The sequence below is a fragment of the Rhamphochromis longiceps genome, linkage group LG23 (genome assembly GCF_057381845.1).
Source record: "Rhamphochromis longiceps isolate RC_006_pf linkage group LG23, R_longiceps_female_GT1.1, whole genome shotgun sequence".
NCBI lineage: Eukaryota > Metazoa > Chordata > Actinopteri > Cichliformes > Cichlidae > Rhamphochromis > Rhamphochromis longiceps.
In genome coordinates, this window is record NC_140578.1 from 31,156,878 (window position 1) to 31,165,713 (window position 8,836).

The following is an 8,836-nucleotide window of genomic DNA, read 5'->3' on the forward strand; positions in this document are numbered from 1 at the left end:
TCTTATAGAACTCAAGGTCCCCGTGCTGGGAAAACAGGTTTTGCAGCTGTTTGAGCTAAGATTTCCAAGTTATTCACATAATGAAAACCTATACTTTGTTTCGGTCGAGTTCCCCATTCAAATGCATGTAACAGTGAGAAACGCACTGTCTTGGCGAAAGAAAGCGTTTTTGTACAACTTCATATAAATAGCTGTAACTTTTGATAGAAGACTCAGACAAACATGTTTATGGCTTTATCTTATAGAACTCAAGGTCCCCGTGCTGGGAAAACAGGTTTTGCAGCTGTTTGGGCTAAGATTTCCAAGTTATTCACATAATGAAAACCTATACTTTGTTTCAGGCGAGATCCCCATTCAAATGCATGTAACAGTGAGAAACGCACTGTCTTGGCGAAAGAAAGCGTTTTTGTACAACTTCATATAAATAGCTGTAACTTTTGATAGAAGACTCAGACAAACATGTTTATGGCTTTATCTTATAGAACTCAAGGTCCCCGTGCTGGGAAAACAGGTTTTGCAGCTGTTTGAGCTAACATTTCCAAGTTATTCACATAATGAAAACCTATACTTTGTTTCAGGCGAGTTCCCCATTCAAATGCATGTAACAGTGAGAAACGCACTGTCTTGGCAAAAGAAAGCGTTTTTGTACAACTTCATATAAATAGCTGTAACTTTTGATAGAAGACTCAGACAAACATGTTTATGGCTTTATCTTATAGAACTCAAGGTCCCCGTGCTGGGAAAACAGGTTTTGCAGCTGTTTGAGCTAAGATTTCCAAATTATTCACATAATGAAAACCTATACTTTGATTCGGTCTAGTTCCCCATTCAAATGCATGTAACAGTGAGAAACGCACTGTCTTGGCGAAAGAAAGCGTTTTTGAACAACTTCATATAAATCGCTGTAACTTTTGATAGAAGACTCAGACAAACATGTTTATGGCTTCATCTTATAGAACTCAAGGTCCCCGTGCTGGGAAAACAGGTTTTGCAGCTGTTTGAGCTAAGATTTCCAAGTTATTCACATAATGAAAACCTATACTTTGTTTCAGGCGAGTTCCCCATTCAAATGCATGTAACAGTGAGAAACGTACTGTCTTGGCGAAAGAAAGCGTTTTTGTACAACTTCATATAAATAGCTGTAACTTTTGATAGAAGACTCAGACAAACATGTTTATGGCTTTATCTTATAGAACTCAATATCCCCGTGCTGGGAAAACAGGTTTTGCAGCTGTTTGAGCTAAGATTTCCAAGTTATTCACATAATGAAAACCTATACTTTGTTTCAGGCGAGTTCCCCATTCAAAATGCATGTAACAGTGAGAAACGCACTGTCTTGGCGAAAGAAAGCGTTTTTGTACAACTTCATATAAATAGCTGTAACTTTTGATAGAAGACTCAGACAAACATGTTTATGGCTTCATCTTATAGAACTCAATATCCCCGTGCTGGGAAAACAGGTTTTGCAGCTGTTTGAGCTAAGATTTCCAAGTTATTCACATAATGAAAACCTATACTTTGTTTCAGGCGAGATCCCCATTCAAATGCATGTAACAGTGAGAAACGCACTGTCTTGGCGAAAGAAAGCGTTTTTGTACAACTTCATATAAATAGCTGTAACTTTTGATAGAAGACTCAGACAAACATGTTTATGGCTTTATCTTATAGAACTCAAGGTCCCCGTGCTGGGAAAACAGGTTTTGCAGCTGTTTGAGCTAAGATTTCCAAGTTATTCACATAATGAAAACCTATACTTTGTTTCGGTCGAGTTCCCCATTCAAATGCATGTAACAGTGAGAAACGCACTGTCTTGGCGAAAGAAAGCGTTTTTGTACAACTTCATATAAATAGCTGTAACTTTTGATAGAAGACTCAGACAAACATGTTTATGGCTTTATCTTATAGAACTCAAGGTCCCCGTGCTGGGAAAACAGGTTTTGCAGCTGTTTGGGCTAAGATTTCCAAGTTATTCACATAATGAAAACCTATACTTTGTTTCAGGCGAGATCCCCATTCAAATGCATGTAACAGTGAGAAACGCACTGTCTTGGCGAAAGAAAGCGTTTTTGTACAACTTCATATAAATAGCTGTAACTTTTGATAGAAGACTCAGACAAACATGTTTATGGCTTTATCTTATAGAACTCAAGGTCCCCGTGCTGGGAAAACAGGTTTTGCAGCTGTTTGAGCTAACATTTCCAAGTTATTCACATAATGAAAACCTATACTTTGTTTCAGGCGAGTTCCCCATTCAAATGCATGTAACAGTGAGAAACGCACTGTCTTGGCGAAAGAAAGCGTTTTTGTACAACTTCATATAAATAGCTGTAACTTTTGATAGAAGACTCAGACAAACATGTTTATGGCTTTATCTTATAGAACTCAAGGTCCCCGTGCTGGGAAAACAGGTTTTGCAGCTGTTTGAGCTAAGATTTCCAAATTATTCACATAATGAAAACCTATACTTTGATTTGGTCTAGTTCCCCATTCAAATGCATGTAACAGTGAGAAACGCACTGTCTTGGCGAAAGAAAGCGTTTTTGAACAACTTCATATAAATCGCTGTAACTTTTGATAGAAGACTCAGACAAACATGTTTATGGCTTCATCTTATAGAACTCAAGGTCCCCGTGCTGGGAAAACAGGTTTTGCAGCTGTTTGAGCTAACATTTCCAAGTTATTCACATAATGAAAACCTATACTTTGTTTCAGGCGAGTTCCCCATTCAAATGCATGTAACAGTGAGAAACGCACTGTCTTGGCGAAAGAAAGCGTTTTTGTACAACTTCATATAAATAGCTGTAACTTTTGATAGAAGACTCAGACAAACATGTTTATGGCTTTATCTTATAGAACTCAAGGTCCCCGTGCTGGGAAAACAGGTTTTTACAGCTGTTTGAGCTAAGATTTCCAAATTATTCACATAATGAAAACCTATACTTTGTTTCAGGCGAGTTCCCCATTCAAATGCATGTAACAGTGAGAAACGTACTGTCTTGGCGAAAGAAAGCGTTTTTGAACAACTTCATAGAAATCGCTGTAACTTTTGATAGAAGACTCAGACAAACATGTTTATGGCTTCATCTTATAGAACTCAATATCCCCGTGCTGGGAAAACAGGTTTTGCAGCTGTTTGAGCTAAGATTTCCAAGTTATTCACATAATGAAAACCTATACTTTGTTTCAGGCGAGATCCCCATTCAAATGCATGTAACAGTGAGAAACGCACTGTCTTGGCGAAAGAAAGCGTTTTTGTACAACTTCATATAAATAGCTGTAACTTTTGATAGAAGACTCAGACAAACATGTTTATGGCTTTATCTTATAGAACTCAAGGTCCCCGTGCTGGGAAAACAGGTTTTGCAGCTGTTTGAGCTAACATTTCCAAGTTATTCACATAATGAAAACCTATACTTTGTTTCAGGCGAGTTCCCCATTCAAATGCATGTAACAGTGAGAAACGCACTGTCTTGGCGAAAGAAAGCGTTTTTGTACAACTTCATATAAATAGCTGTAACTTTTGATAGAAGACTCAGACAAACATGTTTATGGCTTTATCTTATAGAACTCAAGGTCCCCGTGCTGGGAAAACAGGTTTTGCAGCTGTTTGGGCTAAGATTTCCAAGTTATTCACATAATGAAAACCTATACTTTGTTTCAGGCGAGATCCCCATTCAAATGCATGTAACAGTGAGAAACGCACTGTCTTGGCGAAAGAAAGCGTTTTTGTACAACTTCATATAAATAGCTGTAACTTTTGATAGAAGACTCAGACAAACATGTTTATGGCTTTATCTTATAGAACTCAAGGTCCCCGTGCTGGGAAAACAGGTTTTGCAGCTGTTTGAGCTAACATTTCCAAGTTATTCACATAATGAAAACCTATACTTTGTTTCAGGCGAGTTCCCCATTCAAATGCATGTAACAGTGAGAAACGCACTGTCTTGGCGAAAGAAAGCGTTTTTGTACAACTTCATATAAATAGCTGTAACTTTTGATAGAAGACTCAGACAAACATGTTTATGGCTTTATCTTATAGAACTCAAGGTCCCCGTGCTGGGAAAACAGGTTTTGCAGCTGTTTGAGCTAAGATTTCCAAATTATTCACATAATGAAAACCTATACTTTGATTCGGTCTAGTTCCCCATTCAAATCCATGTAACAGTGAGAAACGCACTGTCTTGGCGAAAGAAAGCGTTTTTGAACAACTTCATATAAATCGCTGTAACTTTTGATAGAAGACTCAGACAAACATGTTTATGGCTTCATCTTATAGAACTCAAGGTCCCCGTGCTGGGAAAACAGGTTTTGCAGCTGTTTGAGCTAAGATTTCCAAGTTATTCACATAATGAAAACCTATACTTTGTTTCAGGCGAGTTCCCCATTCAAATGCATGTAACAGTGAGAAACGCACTGTCTTGGCGAAAGAAAGCGTTTTTGTACAACTTCATATAAATAGCTGTAACTTTTGATAGAAGACTCAGACAAACATGTTTATGGCTTTATCTTATAGAACTCAAGGTCCCCGTGCTGGGAAAACAGGTTTTGCAGCTGTTTGAGCTAAGATTTCCAAATTATTCACATAATGAAAACCTATACTTTGATTCGGTCTAGTTCCCCATTCAAATGCATGTAACAGTGAGAAACGCACTGTCTTGGCGAAAGAAAGCGTTTTTGAACAACTTCATATAAATCGCTGTAACTTTTGATAGAAGACTCAGACAAACATGTTTATGGCTTCATCTTATAGAACTCAAGGTCCCCGTGCTGGGAAAACAGGTTTTGCAGCTGTTTGAGCTAAGATTTCCAAGTTATTCACATAATGAAAACCTATACTTTGTTTCAGGCGAGTTCCCCATTCAAATGCATGTAACAGTGAGAAACGTACTGTCTTGGCAAAAGAAAGCGTTTTTGTACAACTTCATATAAATAGCTGTAACTTTTGATAGAAGACTCAGACAAACATGTTTATGGCTTTATCTTATAGACCTCAAGGTCCCCGTGCTGGGAAAACAGGTTTTGCAGCTGTTTGAGCTAAGGTTTCCAAATTATTCACATAATGAAAACCTATACTTTGATTCGGTCTAGTTCCCCATTCAAATCCATGTAACAGTGAGAAACGCACTGTCTTGGCGAAAGAAAGCGTTTTTGAACAACTTCATATAAATCGCTGTAACTTTTGATAGAAGACTCAGACAAACATGTTTATGGCTTCATCTTATAGAACTCAAGGTCCCCGTGCTTGGAAAACAGGTTTTGCAGCTGTTTGAGCTAAGATTTCCAAGTTATTCACATAATGAAAACCTATACTTTGTTTCAGGCGAGATCCCCATTCAAATCCATGTAACAGTGAGAAACGCACTGTCTTGGCGAAAGAAAGCGTTTTTGTACAACTTCATATAAATAGCTGTAACTTTTGATAGAAGACTCAGACAAACATGTTTATGGCTTTATCTTATAGACCTCAAGGTCCCCGTGCTGGGAAAACAGGTTTTGCAGCTGTTTGAGCGAAGATTTCCAAATTATTCACATAATGAAAACCTATACTTTGATTCGGTCTAGTTCCCCATTCAAATGCATGTAACAGTGAGAAACGCACTGTCTTGGCGAAAGAAAGCGTTTTTGTACAACTTCATATAAATAGCTGTAACTTTTGATAGAAGACTCAGACAAACATGTTTATGGCTTTATCTTATAGAACTCAAGGTCCCCGTGCTGGGAAAACAGGTTTTGCAGCTGTTTGAGCTAAGATTTCCAAATTATTCACATAATGAAAACCTATACTTTGATTCGGTCTAGTTCCCCATTCAAATGCATGTAACAGTGAGAAACGCACTGTCTTGGCGAAAGAAAGCGTTTTTGAACAACTTCATATAAATCGCTGTAACTTTTGATAGAAGACTCAGACAAACATGTTTATGGCTTCATCTTATAGAACTCAAGGTCCCCGTGCTGGGAAAACAGGTTTTGCAGCTGTTTGAGCTAAGATTTCCAAGTTATTCACATAATGAAAACCTATACTTTGTTTCAGGCGAGTTCCCCATTCAAATGCATGTAACAGTGAGAAACGTACTGTCTTGGCGAAAGAAAGCGTTTTTGTACAACTTCATATAAATAGCTGTAACTTTTGATAGAAGACTCAGACAAACATGTTTATGGCTTTATCTTATAGACCTCAAGGTCCCCGTGCTGGGAAAACAGGTTTTGCAGCTGTTTGAGCTAAGGTTTCCAAATTATTCACATAATGAAAACCTATACTTTGATTCGGTCTAGTTCCCCATTCAAATCCATGTAACAGTGAGAAACGCACTGTCTTGGCGAAAGAAAGCGTTTTTGAACAACTTCATATAAATCGCTGTAACTTTTGATAGAAGACTCAGACAAACATGTTTATGGCTTCATCTTATAGAACTCAAGGTCCCCGTGCTTGGAAAACAGGTTTTGCAGCTGTTTGAGCTAACATTTCCAAGTTATTCACATAATGAAAACCTATACTTTGTTTCAGGCGAGTTCCCCATTCAAATGCATGTAACAGTGAGAAACGCACTGTCTTGGCGAAAGAAAGCGTTTTTGTACAACTTCATATAAATAGCTGTAACTTTTGATAGAAGACTCAGACAAACATGTTTATGGCTTTATCTTATAGAACTCAAGGTCCCCGTGCTGGGAAAACAGGTTTTGCAGCTGTTTGAGCTAAGATTTCCAAATTATTCACATAATGAAAACCTATACTTTGATTCGGTCTAGTTCCCCATTCAAATCCATGTAACAGTGAGAAACGCACTGTCTTGGCGAAAGAAAGCGTTTTTGAACAACTTCATATAAATCGCTGTAACTTTTGATAGAAGACTCAGACAAACATGTTTATGGCTTCATCTTATAGAACTCAAGGTCCCCGTGCTGGGAAAACAGGTTTTGCAGCTGTTTGAGCTAAGATTTCCAAGTTGTTCACATAATGAAAACCTATACTTTGTTTCAGGCGAGTTCCCCATTCAAATGCATGTAACAGTGAGAAACGCACTGTCTTGGCGAAAGAAAGCGTTTTTGTACAACTTCATAGAAATAGCTGTAACTTTTGATAGAAGACTCGGATACACATGTTTATGGCTTTATCTTATAGAACTCAAGGTTCCCGTGCTGGGAAAACAGGTTTTGCAGCTGTTTGAGCTAAGATTTCCAAGTTATTCACATAATGAAAACCTATACTTTGTTTCGGTCGAGTTCCCCATTCAAATGCATGTAACAGTGAGAAACGCACTGTCTTGGCGAAAGAAAGCGTTTTTGTACAACTTCATAGAAATAGCTGTAACTTTTGATAGAAGACTCGGATACACATGTTTATGGCTTTATCTTATAGAACTCAAGGTTCCCGTGCTGGGAAAACAGGTTTTGCAGCTGTTTGAGCTAAGATTTCCAAGTTATTCACATAATGAAAACCTATACTTTGTTTCGGTCGAGTTCCCCATTCAAATGCATGTAACAGTGAGAAACGCACTGTCTTGGCGAAAGAAAGCGTTTTTGTACAACTTCATAGAAATAGCTGTAACTTTTGATAGAAGACTCGGATACACATGTTTATGGCTTTATCTTATAGAACTCAAGGTTCCCGTGCTGGGAAAACAGGTTTTGCAGCTGTTTGAGCTAAGATTTCCAAGTTATTCACATAATGAAAACCTATACTTTGTTTCGGTCGAGTTCCCCATTCAAATGCATGTAACAGTGAGAAACGCACTGTCTTGGCGAAAGAAAGCGTTTTTGTACAACTTCATAGAAATAGCTGTAACTTTTGATAGAAGACTCGGATACACATGTTTATGGCTTTATCTTATAGAACTCAAGGTTCCCGTGCTGGGAAAACAGGTTTTGCAGCTGTTTGAGCTAAGATTTCCAAGTTATTCACATAATGAAAACCTATACTTTGTTTCGGTCGAGATCCCCATTCAAATGCATGTAACAGTGAGAAACGCACTGTCTTGGCGAAAGAAAGCGTTTTTGTACAACTTCATAGAAATAGCTGTAACTTTTGATAGAAGACTCGGATACACATGTTTATGGCTTTATCTTATAGAACTCAAGGTTCCCGTGCTGGGAAAACAGGTTTTGCAGCTGTTTGAGCTAAGATTTCCAAGTTATTCACATAATGAAAACCTATACTTTGTTTCGGTCGAGTTCCCCATTCAAATGCATGTAACAGTGAGAAACGCACTGTCTTGGCGAAAGAAAGCGTTTTTGTACAACTTCATAGAAATAGCTGTAACTTTTGATAGAAGACTCGGATACACATGTTTATGGCTTTATCTTATAGAACTCAAGGTTCCCGTGCTGGGAAAACAGGTTTTGCAGCTGTTTGAGCTAAGATTTCCAAGTTATTCACATAATGAAAACCTATACTTTGTTTCGGTCGAGTTCCCCATTCAAATGCATGTAACAGTGAGAAACGCACTGTCTTGGCGAAAGAAAGCGTTTTTGTACAACTTCATAGAAATAGCTGTAACTTTTGATAGAAGACTCGGATACACATGTTTATGGCTTTATCTTATAGAACTCAAGGTTCCCGTGCTGGGAAAACAGGTTTTGCAGCTGTTTGAGCTAAGATTTCCAAGTTATTCACATAATGAAAACCTATACTTTGTTTCGGTCGAGTTCCCCATTCAAATGCATGTAACAGTGAGAAACGCACTGTCTTGGCGAAAGAAAGCGTTTTTGTACAACTTCATAGAAATAGCTGTAACTTTTGATAGAAGACTCGGATACACATGTTTATGGCTTTATCTTATAGAACTCAAGGTTCCCGTGCTGGGAAAACAGGTTTTGCAGCTGTTTGAGCTAAGATTTC